The sequence below is a fragment of the Microcebus murinus genome, chromosome 7, assembly GCF_040939455.1.
Source record: "Microcebus murinus isolate Inina chromosome 7, M.murinus_Inina_mat1.0, whole genome shotgun sequence".
In the NCBI taxonomy this organism is placed as follows: Eukaryota; Metazoa; Chordata; class Mammalia; order Primates; family Cheirogaleidae; genus Microcebus; species Microcebus murinus.
In genome coordinates, this window is record NC_134110.1 from 11528008 (window position 1) to 11544104 (window position 16097).

At 40.4% G+C, this 16097-nt stretch overlaps 1 long non-coding RNA gene across 1 annotated transcript in view; it reads right to left on the reverse strand.

Annotated features, from left to right (window-relative positions):
* Nucleotides 1-3195: 3195 nt before the first annotated feature.
* Nucleotides 3196-16097, reverse strand: part of LOC142871901 (uncharacterized) — a 52555-nt gene continuing 39653 nt past the window's right edge. The window contains exon 3 of the long non-coding RNA XR_012920084.1: nucleotides 3196-4064. This is a non-coding gene — a long non-coding RNA (uncharacterized LOC142871901). The remainder of the gene's footprint in view (nucleotides 4065-16097) is intronic.

Consider the following 16097-nt stretch of genomic DNA (forward strand, 5'->3'; position numbering starts at 1 on the left):
TATTTAAGGAGTAGGGTGATATGATTTAAGTCACTTTTAAGAAGATCACTTCTATTTTGTAGAGAACGTGTCAGAAAGGAGCAGAGTGGAGGCAGAGAGTCCAGCTGTGGAATTCCAGTTGGGAGCTGATGAGTCTAGACCACTCCGCTGGTACTGGAGATGGAAAGGAGCAGGACCAGAGGTAGAATCCATAGAATGCTGGAGATGGAAAGGAGCAGGACCAGAGGTAGAATCCATAGAATGCTGGAGATGGAAAGGAGCAGGACCAGAGGTAGAATCCATAGGATGTGCCTGATAAATTAGGAGTAAGAGTGAGAGGGAGTTATCAAGAGTAACTGTTGGGTTTCTGGTTTGGGTAGCAGGGTAAATATTGGAGTTTTTCACCAAGACAGGGAAGACAAGGTGTTTACAAAAAATTTCTGATAAAGGGGAAATAAAGAATTCTGTTCAGTCTGGTTAAGTGTAAGACATTCCAGACCAATATAAATGTGGATGGTATGTACAAGGCAGTGAGATGTAGTGAATGAAAGTTCAGAGAATAATTCTGAATTGTGCATGTACATTTAGGTGTTTTTTTTTTTTTCCAAATCACTAAATATAGTATTTAAATTTATGGGAGTAGACATGGTCTCCTGGACAAAAGTGCAACAATAGAAGAGATCAAGGACTGAGTCCTCAGGAGTCAGTACTGAGGTCAGGTGGAGTGTGACACCAACAAAGGGGACCAACAAGAGAGGGAAAAGGGAAGAGTGGTGTCAGGAAGGCCAGGCATGGAGAGGAGAGAATGTTTCAAGAGAGCGAGTGATCACTGGTTGCCTCAACATAAGTGATTTAACGGGTGGTTTAAATCATGTCTTTCCATTTAGTGGTGGGACTAAAGGCCAGACTGCCGGGGACAGAGGCTTGATTTGGGGTCAGGCAACTCTTTCTAGAAGGCCGGCTCACAAGAGTAGCAGAGAGACAGTCAAGTACCTGGACAGTGACATGTGATCCAGGGAGGGTATTTATTTGTTTAAAGATGGATGGTTGAATGCCGAGGGGCATGACACAGTAGTGAAATTATAGTAAAAAGAGGGTAGCCTAAGGTGCAACATCAATATATCTTTTAACTGATTTGATGATAGTTTTTCAAGGATTTTTTCCTTTATCACAACCCTCAGTGTGTGCTGAGACTATCAAACCAAGAATAAATATTAAGGGTTGGGAGCCAGTGAATAACCACAGTGATGGAGCCTGCATTCCTTATTCTCTGTTGATGGGGCTCAAATCAAGAATAGATTTTAGAGAACTGCCAGAAGTCATAGGCTATGTGCTTTGTAAATCATCCTCTTCAATGAGCCTTTGAGGAACATGGAGCGAGTGTTACTGGTCTTTGGATTATATTCCTGGTGGATGTGTGTGCGGCCACTGCAAGTAGTCATAGGACCCAGTGAGAGATGTTCGGTTAGCACCCCTCTGGGGAGGTGGAGAAACTTAGCAAGAACATCCCCTCCAGAATGAGTCGTGAGGTCATGGGGTGGGTTAGATCCTGCATATAAAGACTTTGTTTAACAAGCATTAACAAGTTCATTCAATATTTGACTCTTATCAGAATTTTTTGTTGAATTGTTGGCTTTGTAGTGGAACCATGAATGTTTTAAAGGCAGGAGCTATAGGCTGTTCTTTCCTATATCTCTAGAACCTAACCCAGGGCCTGGCACTTGATGACTTTTCTTAAATATAGACTGAATGATGAATGATAAATAAATGGATTTATTGACTAAAGTCATTAACATTGGAGATGTTATAAACACACACCCATGGTTCATATAGGTAATGTTCATATTACCATGACAATCATATACACTAGAAATGGAGACAGTCCCAATTTCAAATCTTACTCATTATCTTCATATGTGCCCCTATGACAGATATAAGCAGATGATGATAGATAAACAGACAGGTAGAAAAACAGAGTTAACCTATGACAAAAAAAAAAAAATCCTTTCCATCCCTTGTCTCCTTCAATGATTCATAAGTACCTACCATTAAGAAATCTTTTGCTTGGCTTAAATACTCTTTCAACAATAACAATAGTAATACTACTACTGTTTATCGAATATCGCCCAGGCATTAGAACAACACTCTACACCCCAAACATGAGTGCACTTCATTCTCAAAATAATTTTAAAATATAATCATTATAATCTCCATTTTGCAGATGAGAAAATGCAGCTTGTCGAAGCCCTGTGGTTGCTCCAAGATCACAGAGCTAGTAAGTAGTTACTGATTGAGGGGTTGGAAGCCAGATAGAGTCTGAGCTCTTAACCACAGGAATGTAAATATCACTATATCCCTAGAAATGTATCTCTTAGGTTGTTGTGAACGTAGCGCTGGCCCAAGGCAGCCCAGGTTTAGTGAGCTGGTATGGGGCTGGAGAGGAGGAAGACCAGGCCGGCAGTTAAGTCCTGGGAAGCACACAGGCTCAGGAACCCCGAGGGGTAGGCCAGAGACTCGACAGAAGATAGCGGCTGTGCTCCAGGAGCACGTGTAACCTATTTCAGAATGAGCAGTTGACCAGCACTTTGTCCTTGACTTGCACAACTTGACCATGGCCCTTACTGGAAAGATAATTTACGACGCAGGAAGGACAGGAGCCTGCAAGATGGGAACAACGATTTGTACATTCCTGAGTAGTTGTGGGTGTGTTTCCAAAGCTCCGGGCAGTTTCAAACAGCTTTGGGGTTTCTTTGCTCCGAACACTGACTTCATTTCAGAGACGAACTTCTGTTTTATTAATTTACTATAGGAAATAAGGATGTTAGAGAAATGGTAGAATAATTCATTGGGGGTGGGAGGGCAACCTGGGAATCTGTACAGATAAGCTAGTCTGGAAGTTTTCAAAAAAGCATTTCACTTGTTAGGAGATTTACTTATTTATTAATAATATATTTCCTTGACCCTCTTCTGGCATGCATTTCTTCCCCCACCTCCCTCTGATGTAGAGAATTTGCATATGATTTATTTTCCCTCTTAGAGTGCCTCATCAGTGAACCGCTATGATTGGCAGCAGACACTGCTCGGAAAACCTGGTAGAAATATTTGAAAAGGCATCAGGGACTGAATCCACTTAGCGCTGTGCCTGCCACTTCAACTATTTTTACCGTGCCCGCCCCCCACCCCCCCCCAGATTGGCAGGGAGGACATTATGCTCAAGTTGTAACTTTGCAGTTTCTCAAGAAACCTGCCTCAGCCTGTCCCTACTGGCAGTTTATCTGTCTAATTTTCCCTTCTCTCTAACTGTAAAATCTACTGGAGATGAGGGAAGGGCTCATGTCGTCAAAGAGTCCAGATTGAGAGGCTTTTTCAAAAGCAGTGCAGCTTGTTTGTACACCAGTGACTTCTCCCCCAAGCTGTGTAAGCAATTGGTGTGCACATAATTGCCTTCTTGCATCATCTGTCCAAGGGGCCTGGTTCTTATTTTGAGAGACAAAGAAGTCATGTGTCTTTCCACGAAGCATAATGGAGATGGGATAAAATTGGAGGCTCCCTGGAGGCCTGCTGGCAAGTTGATCTGAAAATTGTGATCAAATTTTTTGCCCCATCATTTTTAAATGGGTTAATAGAGAAGGCCATGTGTGGAATATCTTTGGTTTCTTTTCTTCCCTTGATGCTCAATAGCACATAATTTAGACCTGTCTTAATATCCATTACCTCTACTGAATGAGAACATGCACATTTTGTCATTGTTTTTGTTTTAGTAATATTTGTGAAAAGCTCTTCAGTTGGGGGTTTTAAAAATTAATTTTCTTATGTTCTTTGGTTAACTTTTTTCAGTCCAGTGACATATTATAAAGACGGGCAGATTCTTCTCTGGAATCTCAATCACCAAGTGTTCTTTCTTGGCTTTTCCCCCAACATTCCCTTTTTAAAGCAACACTCTTTTCTAGTCCTCTGTCACCTTCCCTCTCATGCATTCATTCAACAAATACTTGTAATCCACTTAGGAAATGCCAGGTACTGTGTTAGGATGGGGATGAAGAGATGGCAGGTCCTGTTCTTGTCCCAGGGAATCCACTGACCCTCTTGAGAAAAAACATGAAAAACCAAAGAATTAAAATGATAAATAATCCTATTGTATTTCATCACTGGGATTATTTGCATACTAACAGAAGACAAATACTATGGATTATTTCACATGGAAAAAAATCCCATGTCCATATAGCTTTGCATAAAATTTTAGGGCTTACATGGACCCCCTGAAGTCTACCTAGTGAGAGAATTCATATTAAAAACAAATGCCTGTAGAAGACTCTGAGTGGGATTTTATAATGTGAGCAGCCTGTGAGGAAGGTATTTTGTCAGGGGAACATCTGGGAACCTCTCTATGAATAAGTAACAGACACGCCTACTTTCTCTTGTGCTCAGGGAGCTCTGATGTGATCACTTTGACCCCAAGGTAGAAGTCTTTTCTCCCTCCCATTTACAAAAGTTGTGAGTTATCTCAGGGCTTCCTTAAGCTCAGGAGACATCTGAGCTTTCCTCTGGGGAGGAAAAAGCACAAATGCCTCAAAGCACAAAAAGGAATTGTTTGCATATCCACACACATATACACACACAGCAACTGAACAGTTATAAAATGGGAGCTCTGGGTTCTGCCTTCCTCTTACTTCTCTTGCCCTTCACGGCATAGAAATATTAGATTAAATTTAAGAAAAAAATCAGAGTTTGAAAGCACACGAAAGGTATTATACAGATGCCATAGAGGAGTAAGCTCAGACCTCAGGCAGTGAGTTGGGGTTGAAGCTTAGGGATTCAAGGACATAAGGAGTCTACGTGTGCACCTTAGGGGCTGGGTTTATATCACCCCTGTCAACTTCCTGGGGGTTAAAGCCTTAGACCCTGTGTTGGAAGGAAGTAGAGGTGGCTGGGAGCATAAAATGGGCTCTTTGCACAAAGGTTGGAATCTCGGAAAATTTGTCCCATCCACAAAATCTCAATTCTCCAAACAGCCATGTGTCCTGCAATTAAGCTGCCTGCCCAGGCTTAGTTGGATGTTCAGTCCCCTGCAGGGAAGTGGTACTCCAACAACATAGAGACAATTTTGAGCCAAGAAACTAATAGAAAAAGTGGTTTAAAAATAAGGAGGACCCAAAAAGAGGCAAGCTTGAAACTAACTCTCAAATATCTGCTTATTAAAAGCAGTACATATTTGATTGTCTCAGAAGTCAGCAGACAAAGCACTAAGCAAAACACAGAAGCAAACTGTATTGTGAGAGAAAGTCGACTGGTCTGAACACAGGGAGCTCGCTTCACATATGAAAGTCACTAAGACACTAAGAAATGAGTCTGTTAAAGATGTTCAGAAATGCAGAAATGAGTGTACACCACACCTGAAAACACAAGAAAAGAAATAGGATAATAAAATGCAGATTTGAAAATGTGTCCAATAGACTTTTGGTTAAATATAGTAAATATAACCATGTGTTTGTTTCTTTTCTATGCAGAAAGCCAACTAAACGGACAAAAAGAATGATGATCACAGATAAAGAACCCTAAGTGCTTAAAAAAAAAAGGTCTTCCAAAAAGAAGCAAGCTGATTGGCAGCATAGAATGCTAAAGGCTCAGGGATTAGAAACACCGTGCACCTCTGTAAGCAGAGTGAGGAATGGATCTTAAAGCAGACTGAGACTCTGTCAGAAGGCTCTAGATCCCAGGTACTCTCCTTCCTTCTCACTTTCCTTCAACCATAGCAAAAGGTAAAGATTATGCTCAGGAAATGATGAACCTGTTTAAGCTCTGGACCCTCAGATACGATGTACAAGTGAATTGAGTAAATAGTTATATGTTGAGCAGTAAATCTCTTTATCTTACTTTCCCACCTAGTTCCAAAGTGTAGCCTCAATACTCCAAGGGAATATGCTGATAAATTCTAAATTGGAGAAATAGGATGGTCTAAGCGAAAATTGATACAGATATTAGCATTAGGGCATCCTTCAAAATAACCTCTGGATCCTTGCTCAGTTTACCTTCAGTAAGGTTTACCAGTTCACAAATCCTACTGTGTACCCAGCAGCTTATATTCAACATTCTAGTGTCCCTTCTTATTTAGGAATGAAGAGTAAATCACTTTTTTTGTGTGTGGATATCCCTGCAATAAATTAAGTCTAAAGGAATCATAAAATGGGAGAACTCAAAAGAAACAAAACAATGTATACACTTTGACTCTCTCACAATTTACAAAAATTAATTCAAGATGGATAAAAGACTTAAATGTAAGGCATGAAACCATAAGAATTCTAGAAGAAAATGTAGGAAAATCTCTTCTAGACATCAGCCTAGGCAAAGAATTTATGACTAAGACTCCAAAGGCAAATATAGCAATAATAAAAATAAGTAAATGGGACTTGATTAAATTAAAAATCATCTACACAGTAAAGGAAAATAATCAACAGACTAAATAGACAATCTATATGGAATGAGAGAAAATATTTCTAAACTATATATTTGATAAAGGGCTGATATTCCGAATCTACAAAGAACTCAAACAAATCAACAAGGAAAAAACCCAAACAACCCCATTAAAAAGTGGGCAAAAGTCATGAACAAAAGTTTTTCAAAAGAAGATAGACAAATGACTAACAAACATATAAACAAATGCTCAACATCACTAATCATCAGGGAAATTAAAATTAAAATCACAGTGAGATACCACTTTACCACTTTCAGAATGGCTATTATTAAAAACAAAAACAAAACAGTAGATGCTGACATCGATACAGAGAGAAACGAATGCTTATACACTGTTGGCAGGACTGCAAATTAGTACAACTTGTATGGGAAACAGTATTAAGATTTCTCAACAAAATAAATGTAGACTTACCATTCAATCCAGTAATCCCACTACTGAGAATCAACCAAAGGAAAAGAAGTCATTTTATCAAAAAGACACTTGCCCTCGAATGTTTATCATAGCAAAATTCACAATTGTAAAGATGTGGGATCAACCTAAGTGTACATCAATTGATGACCGGATTGAGTTTGAAATATTATCATTTACAGGATCCTAAGTGAAGTATTTCAGAAGTGGAAAATCAAACACCACATGTACTCTCTAATAATTGGGAACTGATTGTTGGGCACACACAAGCACAGAGAGATGTAAAGGTCATTGGATATCAGGAAGGGAGGGAGAAGAGTGAGGGTAAAAACCTGCCTATCAGGTGCAATGGGCACACTGAAAGCCCCAACTCAAGTGTTATAAAAAGTATCCATGTAACAAAAACATCTGTATCTCCTGAATATTTTGAAATAAAAATAAAAAAAATAATCTTTTACGTGTCACTATTTACATAAATATAAAAAGTCCTTTGTTGCAGAAGATGAGAATCCATATATTTGTTTTATGATTTACAAATATTATGATTCATAAATTTATTAAAGGAACTGTCACATTCCAACTTAAGAAGTTCAGCAATAAAAGAAGCATCTGATTTCCCTTTTCTTCTTTCTAAAGACACTTGATATAAACAATCCTCTCAGAGACTTGAGCAAAATTGCATGACTCATGATTTGAGGAATATACATGGCACCATTTGAAGACAGGGGGATTGTGCAGAAATATGTGAGAACGCACAGCCAGACTTTTTTAGGGCCTCTGAGTGCCAACCTGTTAAAGACCTTAGGTTTAAGAATTTGACTTCCCACACCAGCTAGACTGAAGATGGCACCATATTTTCTAGACTGTATCTTAAAGAAATGAGTCTCCTACCCTCAGACAACCACCGTCAGAAAAGAAAGGGGCATCCCAGAAGCCATTACAATCTGACTTTGTTACACACTGACGCTTTGGCAGGACCTTAGTTCCTGTGAAAATGCTGTTACAGTGTGGTTATTGGTTTTATCTTATTTTGTTCTGTTTTGTTATGAATTATCATTTCTGTGGTTGTTTTAATTTGTTTTTGTTCACCAGTTGTGGTCAATCCATCAAGAGGTTGCAATGACGTTTCTTGTGACTATTTTAACAAACCATGTCTGCTTCTACTCTGAGTTTATTTATATAACGTGGTCAACAGTGACATTATAATCTGCTAAGAGGGTTTTGCACAGTTTTTGAAGAGCTTCAAAGAGCAGAGTGCCCAGAAATGGAGATAACTACGTTCAACTTTTGCCTTTGCCTTCCCTGCCTCTCTTGAAGGGGGTCAGGATAAAGCCCCCGATTCTAGACATTGGCTCCTCTCTGTGTTAAAATCAATAGTCCAAACATGTAATTTCCACATTCATGCTCATTCATGCAGCTCCCAGAAGAGAGAGGGACAGTTTCTTTCAGCATGCATCATTGGTGATTCCAGGTGACATTTACTGTTAGTTTTTTAATATAAACGTGAACATCTGTCTTGACTTCCATTCAACAACCATTGTGTACTTATTCATGTTAAGCTCTGTGCCAAGCATTGTGGATAAAGCAATAAGACTGAGTTTTTGCCCTTGAGAAGTTCAGAATTTAAAGAAGGAGATGTACAAGTAAAAATACGTGTAGACTGTGATGGGCTCAATGATATGTAAAGGTGGGCATGAGGCACAATGGAAATAGTGATGACAGCATCTCTGATGGAACAAGTATGAGAGAGTAAGAAGCATTTTGGGAAACTCTTGAAGAATAAGCAAGTGATTATCAGGTAGAGAAAGGAAGAGAAGCCATGTAATCAAGGAGAGCAGCATGTGCAGATGCAGAGGTGAGACAGGCAACTCCATCACTGCATATAAGATAGAAGGTAGGATGAATGTGAACAAGCTTTGAAAAATGAGTACAGACAAGGGGGAAGAGGTCACAGAGCAGTGGATGTTAGAAACAGTCCTGCTACATGGGACTCTCTGCAGGACGCAAATGAAGTGCACATCACTCAAATCCCTGTGTATGAGCAACCCTAGACATGCCTAAGCAACTTACACATGTCTATGCATATCTGAACGCCTATTCAGTGGATCTGCCAGAAACACCATTGTGCAAGGACTTAGAAAGAGAAACATCAGGGGAAACACATTCAAAGAGAAGAAGGAACCAGGCACGAAGGGATCAGCTCTAGAGCTGAGGCTTAGTTGCTGGAGGGAATTAGTGATTTCGAACAGTGATTCCGAATTAGTGATTCCAACTGTCAGTGGTTTCTGACAGTTCTGACGGTTCAATTATGTTGTTAGCTTGGCTTTGAGGATCCTACTGGCTTCTGGAGTGGGAGAGGATGGTGGTAAGGGGATGATGGGGCAGTGCCAAAATAAAACTTGATAATGCTGTTGTATTAATCTTGCTTAAATATTGGGACATAAACTATCCTGCTTACAACCTTCTCTGAATATAATGAGAGGCATCCTCCTATTGCTCTTCCCCTTGGCCACAGTGCACGGGGCCGCCTGGCCTGCTGAGTTCTTTAGGGCACTGATGGTGCTGTCCTTGAGGACAGCAGAGAAACCATGAGCCAGGGTGCCGGAGTCTGCTGGAGCAGGGGAAGTGTTGGGAAAGAGAATGCCAAGCCCTTGAAGGCTGGCCATAGACTTGCTCATAAGCCCAGGTGAATCACCTTGTACCATTAGCCAGAAGGGATTTTCACACCAGGTGAGGTCTGGTGAATGCAGGTAGAGTCACAATCCAGTCAAATGTGAATACACCTTATCTAGAGCTACATGTGAAGCCAGAAGAAATTCAGGTTACAAAGCATACCTCTGATCTCAGGGTTGCATTATATCCCCCCTTGCATTCCTTGAGCCGATCCTATTAATAGCATCAGGCACTTGGTAGGTGTACAATAAATACACATTAAATAGAATTCAATTTACTTTCCAATCTACTGCAGTGAAATATCATTCAAATATAATTTGGCAAAGCCTCAGAATTCTATAGTTTGGATAGAATTATAATTTGTAAGCTATTGTTTTTCAAGTTGAAAAAGGTAATAGCCTAATAAAAAACTACCACATCACTTCTTCCTTCAAGGTATTATAAACTATGCAAAATTCATCTCTCAACCTGACTGAATTCAGTACCTAGTCGTACTCTTTTGCTGTTGCATCCCAGATGCATTGACACTTTACACTATGCTGCACAAGAAGCAGAAGTATCCTCCCAGGCCTCTGTAGGGGGAACAGTCACCATACACCTTCCTTGCTCTGGGTCTTAAATACTCTCTATAAATTTCAGCACAAACTCTCCAGTAAGATGTCTACCTTGCCCCCAAATCCAGCCTAAAACAGTGGACATTTTTTGCAAACAAACAACAGGTACCCAAGTTTAGCCTAATGGAGATAGAGCCCCCTTGGGGTTCAAACCTGCTCCGAAAGCAGACCAGCCAGCTAGGAATCTCAGAATAAGCTCTCCAGATGTTCCACATATTGGGGGCCCAACCTAGGCTGTCATCAACATCTCAGTGTTTAATGTTTGATTTCCTGCTTTCTTCTTGCCTGCCATAGAAATTGAACTAAAGTCCCCTCTTTGCAGAAAGTATCACACATATTTTTTATTCATTGTGCTCTGATCCATGAGTGCCGTAAGTGCCTTAAGTAGGGTTTCCTTCGCAGGTTGCAAGTTCGTATCGCAGAGAGGAAGCTGACATGTGAGTGCTGTCATATGTCAATCATTACCTTGCATTGCATGCTGTAGAGTGTGCGCTGACTATTTTTACTTCTTTGTTCCATTCCCCTCCTAAACTTCCCTGTTAGGAGGGAGGGAGCTGCTCTAAATATGGAGAGTATAAAAAGAGAAGGGGCACTTTGCAAAGGGAACTACAAAATCTCCCCGTCTTATCACAAAGGAGTAGGATGTAAGACTTCCTGTTCCTTTCTGAGATACTTTAGTGTCCCCGACCATAAATGCTGCACTCTTCTCCAACAACATCTTTTCCCCCTTCATGAATCTCAAATCTCTTTTAGAATTTCACTCCCAAAGTGTTCATCTATCAACAGCACTGCAGGAAGAATAACGAGGAGGAAATAATTTGCATATCGTAAGAGCTGAATTACGTCCAAATGGAACTGACAGGGCAGAAGTAATTGAGGAAAAAATGCTTTATAAGAGATGTCACCAATTTGACTTTCATATTTCCTAGCTCTGAAGTTCCAGGGGGTCATGGTGTGACATAGGAAAGCCAAAGAAGGTTTCACTGGCAAGGCTGGCTTCTATTCTCTGTTTCTGGAATAACTTCTGCATTTTTTGCCCTTGTTACCAGCAGGTAGAATTTTTACGATTTATCTATGTCACAAAGTCTAAGGGGACATAGAGCTTCAACTTCATCCCCATAAAACTGTCTCCCTGGTCCATACTATAGACCTCAGACAGCTAGCTGATCAGCTCTCCTAGAGCATACCTTTGTAGATGGCAAATGATGTAAGACATTAGTTATAATTTAAAGCGACAATAGCAGCTACTACATATTGAAGACCTTCATACACAGGGCAGATGTGATGCTAAAACTTTATATGCATTAGTGCTGGCTTTTCCTACAACCTGACACTGGTCATATTTTATGGTTTAGAGAGGTGAAACGGGATGAGAAGATAGGTTAAGTCATTTGACAAAAGCCCAGAATTGAGGGAGGATTGAACCTTAGGCTTATCTGGTTCCTTCTGCTTTGGAGTCTTTGGCACGTTTCTCTGCCAATGTGATAGAAAAGATAAGGAACGTCTTATTTTTTTTTATTTTAAACATATTTTTCTTCTTTTTTTCTCGTTATTTTCCTACATTGTGAACAAAGAAACATGTCTTATAGTCAGTGAGTGAGTTACAACATTTTGCTACAAAACAGTACACAGAAAGCAAGGTTTTGACCAAGTCTAATGCTTTTCTAGACCTATGAGGCTGGAAAAAAGCAATTTCAGTGGGTGCTTACCTGTTCAGCTAAAATGAGAAGGTTATACTACTAAAGAAAAAATATGGAGCACGATTATTGGGGACAACAAATAGACTGGTCCCCATGGCCTATAATTGTAAGTCTAGTTGACTCAGTGTTATTTAATTAATTTCCTGAGAAACACTTTCACATATCAGAATCCCCCTTTGAAGAAAGAACAATTTGCCTTAGATACAATTACATTGTACAATTTTATTATGATTTAAAAAGGAAGCATAATGGTTCTGCACTTAGATATTTGCAGCATATATTTAATTTTATTCGATGAGAAAGTGCTTTTTTTTTTTTAATTTTTTTGACAGAGTCTTGCTCTGTCACCTGGGCTAGAGTGCCGTGGTGTGGCATCAGCCTAGCTCACAGAAACCTCAAACTCCTGGGCTCGAGCCATCCTCCTGCCTCAGCCTCCCAAATAGCTGGGACTACAGGCATGCACCACCCTGCCCATCTAATTTTTTCTATTTTTAGTAGAGACGGGATGTCACTTTTGCTCTGGCTGGTCTTGAACTCCTGACCTCAAATGATCCTCCTGCCTCAGCTTCCCAGAGTGCTAGGATTACAGGCATGAGAGCCACCAGGCCCAACTATAGAAAGTGCTACATTTAAGAAACTGAAAAAGATGTTTTGGGGAGAGTTGAGTGTGGAGGTTGCAGGAGGTAATAGTTTACTACAGGGGTTGCCAATAAAGAGGAAGATCATTATAGGCAAGGGGATCAGCTAACAGCAAAGAGCTGGGCATGTTGAAGAAACAGAAAACATCCCAAAGTAAATGTGGCACAGAGGGTAGAACAGTGGTGCCAGAGGATGCTGGAAATGTAGGTGTCAAGCTGTGGGCACAGAGGCTTATCATCCATGGCAGAGGGTTTACATTCTATTTTAAATTTTACAGGAATCCATTGGGGAGTTTTAAGCAGGAAGAATATTGGGTGGAAAAAGGAACAAATTATTGATAGAGAAAAAAAAACCAGTATTTTCAAGCTGTTTTAAATTTTAGGGCATTCTCTACAGTACAGGAATTATTCCAGAAGGAATGTCACCATAAGAATAAACTAAACGTAAATGGCATTGATACAATGGCTGGTCGTGAGGAGCCTGACGACAGAGAGGGGAAAGATGGAGATTCATTCTGTGTGTTGTTGTGAAACATTTAGTAAAAAGGTCTGTTGACCTGTAGCTCTGGGGCAATTGGTTAGAAGAATATATACACTGGTTACTATTGGCTGCCTCTCACAAAGTGTTACAAAAAAGAGATGAGCTCAGACAACAATTGGCTGTTTGCAAGCAGAGACCAAAATGTGTACAGAGAGTAGATTGAGCACAGACCTCCCGGATTGGATAAGCCACCTGATCTGAAGTGTGGTTGACAGGTTCCCTGCAGACCTGGTCAAGAGGTCTGTACAACAGTTAGGGACCCCAGTCTTTGAACTGGGCTTTATGTAAGGGGACAAGAAGGGCAAGAAGAAAATGGATATTTGCTGCCCCCAGAGGTGGAATGTGTCAGAGACTAGGTAGCTGTTTGCCAAAGCAGTTTTCTCTTCATTCCGAGACCTCCTTGCAGTTGGGTGTGAAATTTAGCAATGAAATGTAATGAGAAGTGGTGTGCCTACCTCTAGCACTGCCCACAGAACCCCCCCATGCGTGGTCCCCCTGCTATCTTCTGCCCACTCATAGGGATAAGAATAGTGATCTCAGAAATGACACGTTCAAGATGGTAGAACAACAGCTATGCAATTCTGGTCCCTGAAACACCACGTGGAGAGGAGCCCCTGCTAGTCAGGAAGCCCCGTTTTTAAATCTAAATGAGTGAAAAATACACTTCCATTTTATTTGAGCCAAACATTTTGGGGGTTTAATGTCATTACCTTAACTGGACTCCCTTAACTAACATATGGGATGTGGAGCAGTTTGGGGGAAACAACAGAAGTCTTTGTTTTGTTTTTCTTTATGTTTTGCCATGTTAAGTTCTAGGTCTCTATTAGACAAGCAGAATGCCCTGCCAGGTAAACATTTGGAATGTACGAGTCTGGGATCCCAGGGGGAGGTCAGGGATGAAAATTTGGAAGTCATCGGAACTTACCTGATATTTATACCCATGGGGCCAGTTTATAGTTAAGAGAAGGAAGACCCGGGCTAATCCAGAGCAGTCAGCACTTAGGAGTCAGAAGAAAAGAAGCAGCCAGAGAATAAAAGGCCAGGAAACAGCATCCATTCAGGGAGGAGGAAAACCAGGAGTGAATGACGTTACCAAAGGTGAATCCGGCCTAAATACAAATTCATGTCCGAGATTTCTAAAATATACTTCACCCCAGGGGGCTCTCTGGGAGGCAACCCCTGGGATAGAATGTCAAAGTTTATTTCTACAACTGTAAAGGAAACCACCAGCTCAGTAGAGTGCACACCTGTGTTTTCAGAAGTCCTTCTCTCGAGAGAATAGCAAGTCAGAAATTTTGAATTTAACGCTTCAGTTTGCAATCCTCCAAGGACCAGTGGGGCTACACAAACAACCATTTCCTGTAACCTCAGACCATACATCCAGTTCTCGTTCAGTCTTGTCACCCACTCACGCTGACAGGTTTCCTCCCGCCATGGATTTGAAATGAGCCAAACAAAAAACACAGGTGAGCAGGAGAAAAGAGCGAAAGTCCCCACCATGGGAATGTCACCCAATCACACACTTGCAAAGAGGACACAACAGGGGTGAAATAATGACTCTTACATTGTCTTCACATTCAAAGCATGCATGCTGAAAGAAAGGCTACTCCCTTCAGTAAGGGCTACTAAGGCCAGGCCAGAGCACAGAAACACATGGGGAATTTCTAAACTCTTTCACCTTGAGTTTTGGGTCATTTTCCAGACAGTATCTGAGCAAGGACTTACACATCACTGGAGGAAAAAAACATTTCCCTAAAGAGAGATGATTCTTTAAGCTGTTATTTTGCTATGTTAAGTACCATTCTAAGTAGTTGTAACAGACTTCAAAATTCAGTGGAGTAAATAAAATGGAAGCTTAAGAGTCCAGAGGTGAGTGACTTAGGGTTGACGGGGTGGCTCTTTTGTCCTCAACATGTGGCTTTCATACCAGAATCCAAGGTGGCTTCTCTGATCTCTCCATTTCCTCACCAAAGGGAAGGGAGAAAGAGAGGAAGCAGGGAGCAAGCAGTATCTTTAAAGGGAATCACACCCAAATGAGACACATCACTCCTGCTCATCTTCTGTTGGCAAGAACTTATTCATACATCAGCTGCAAAGGAGGCTGCCGAATGTGATTCTCTAGAGCAGGGGTGGGGACCTGCGACCTTAAGCCCACGTGTGTCCTTCTAAGTCCTTAAGTGCAGCCTTTTGACTGACCAAATATTAGAGAACAAATCCTTTTATTTTATTAATTTTTATTAATTAATTTATTTTATTAATTAATTTATTTTTATTAATTAATTAATTTTAATTTTTTCATCTTTTATATTTTATTTTTAAAATGAACATAGTTAAAATTCCAAATAATAAAATAAGATTTCAATGAAATAATCCTCCCAGATTGACCGACAGAATTAGAACATTAGTAAGCTATAAGGGCTAAATTGACAGCTCCTATGCTCATGATTTAGTTTTAACTTCCCCTGGCACCACTACCATACCAGGCTGGTTGGTGAGAGTTTATGGGGGTCGAGTATGCCAGTCTGTTATCAGTTTTTGACAACAGTGCACTGTGTTTCTGTTTTAAGTGGAATTTGTGAATAGTTGCACAGCTCAATAGAATTTTTTAATTCTGTCTGCTTAACAGCCCATCATGTCAAAGACCAAGATAATGCTGAAGGAGAAAAGCAGATTTTTAAAATGAAGGATTGGGAATGTCACCTTGTCTCTGCTAAAGATAAGATGATTGGCTTGCTTTGTGATACTGCAATATCAACATTAAGGAAATTCAATGCTCATCAGCATCATAACACTCATAGGGACCATAAATATCTTAAAGTAGGAGAGGCAAGGAAGGTTGTATTGCAGAAATTAAAAGATGAAAAAAGCAAAAGCAAAAACAATTCTTTCAAGCGGCAATAAGACCTGAAAATGATGCCACTGAAGCAACTTATAAAGTAGCTTATATACTCAGGGAAAAAGGGAAGCCATTCAGTGATGTAGAAATTGTGAAAGAATGCATTGTGAAAGTTGCAGGATGTTTGGACCCTGATAATGTTTCAAAGTACAAACAACTGCCTCTTTCAAAGAGAA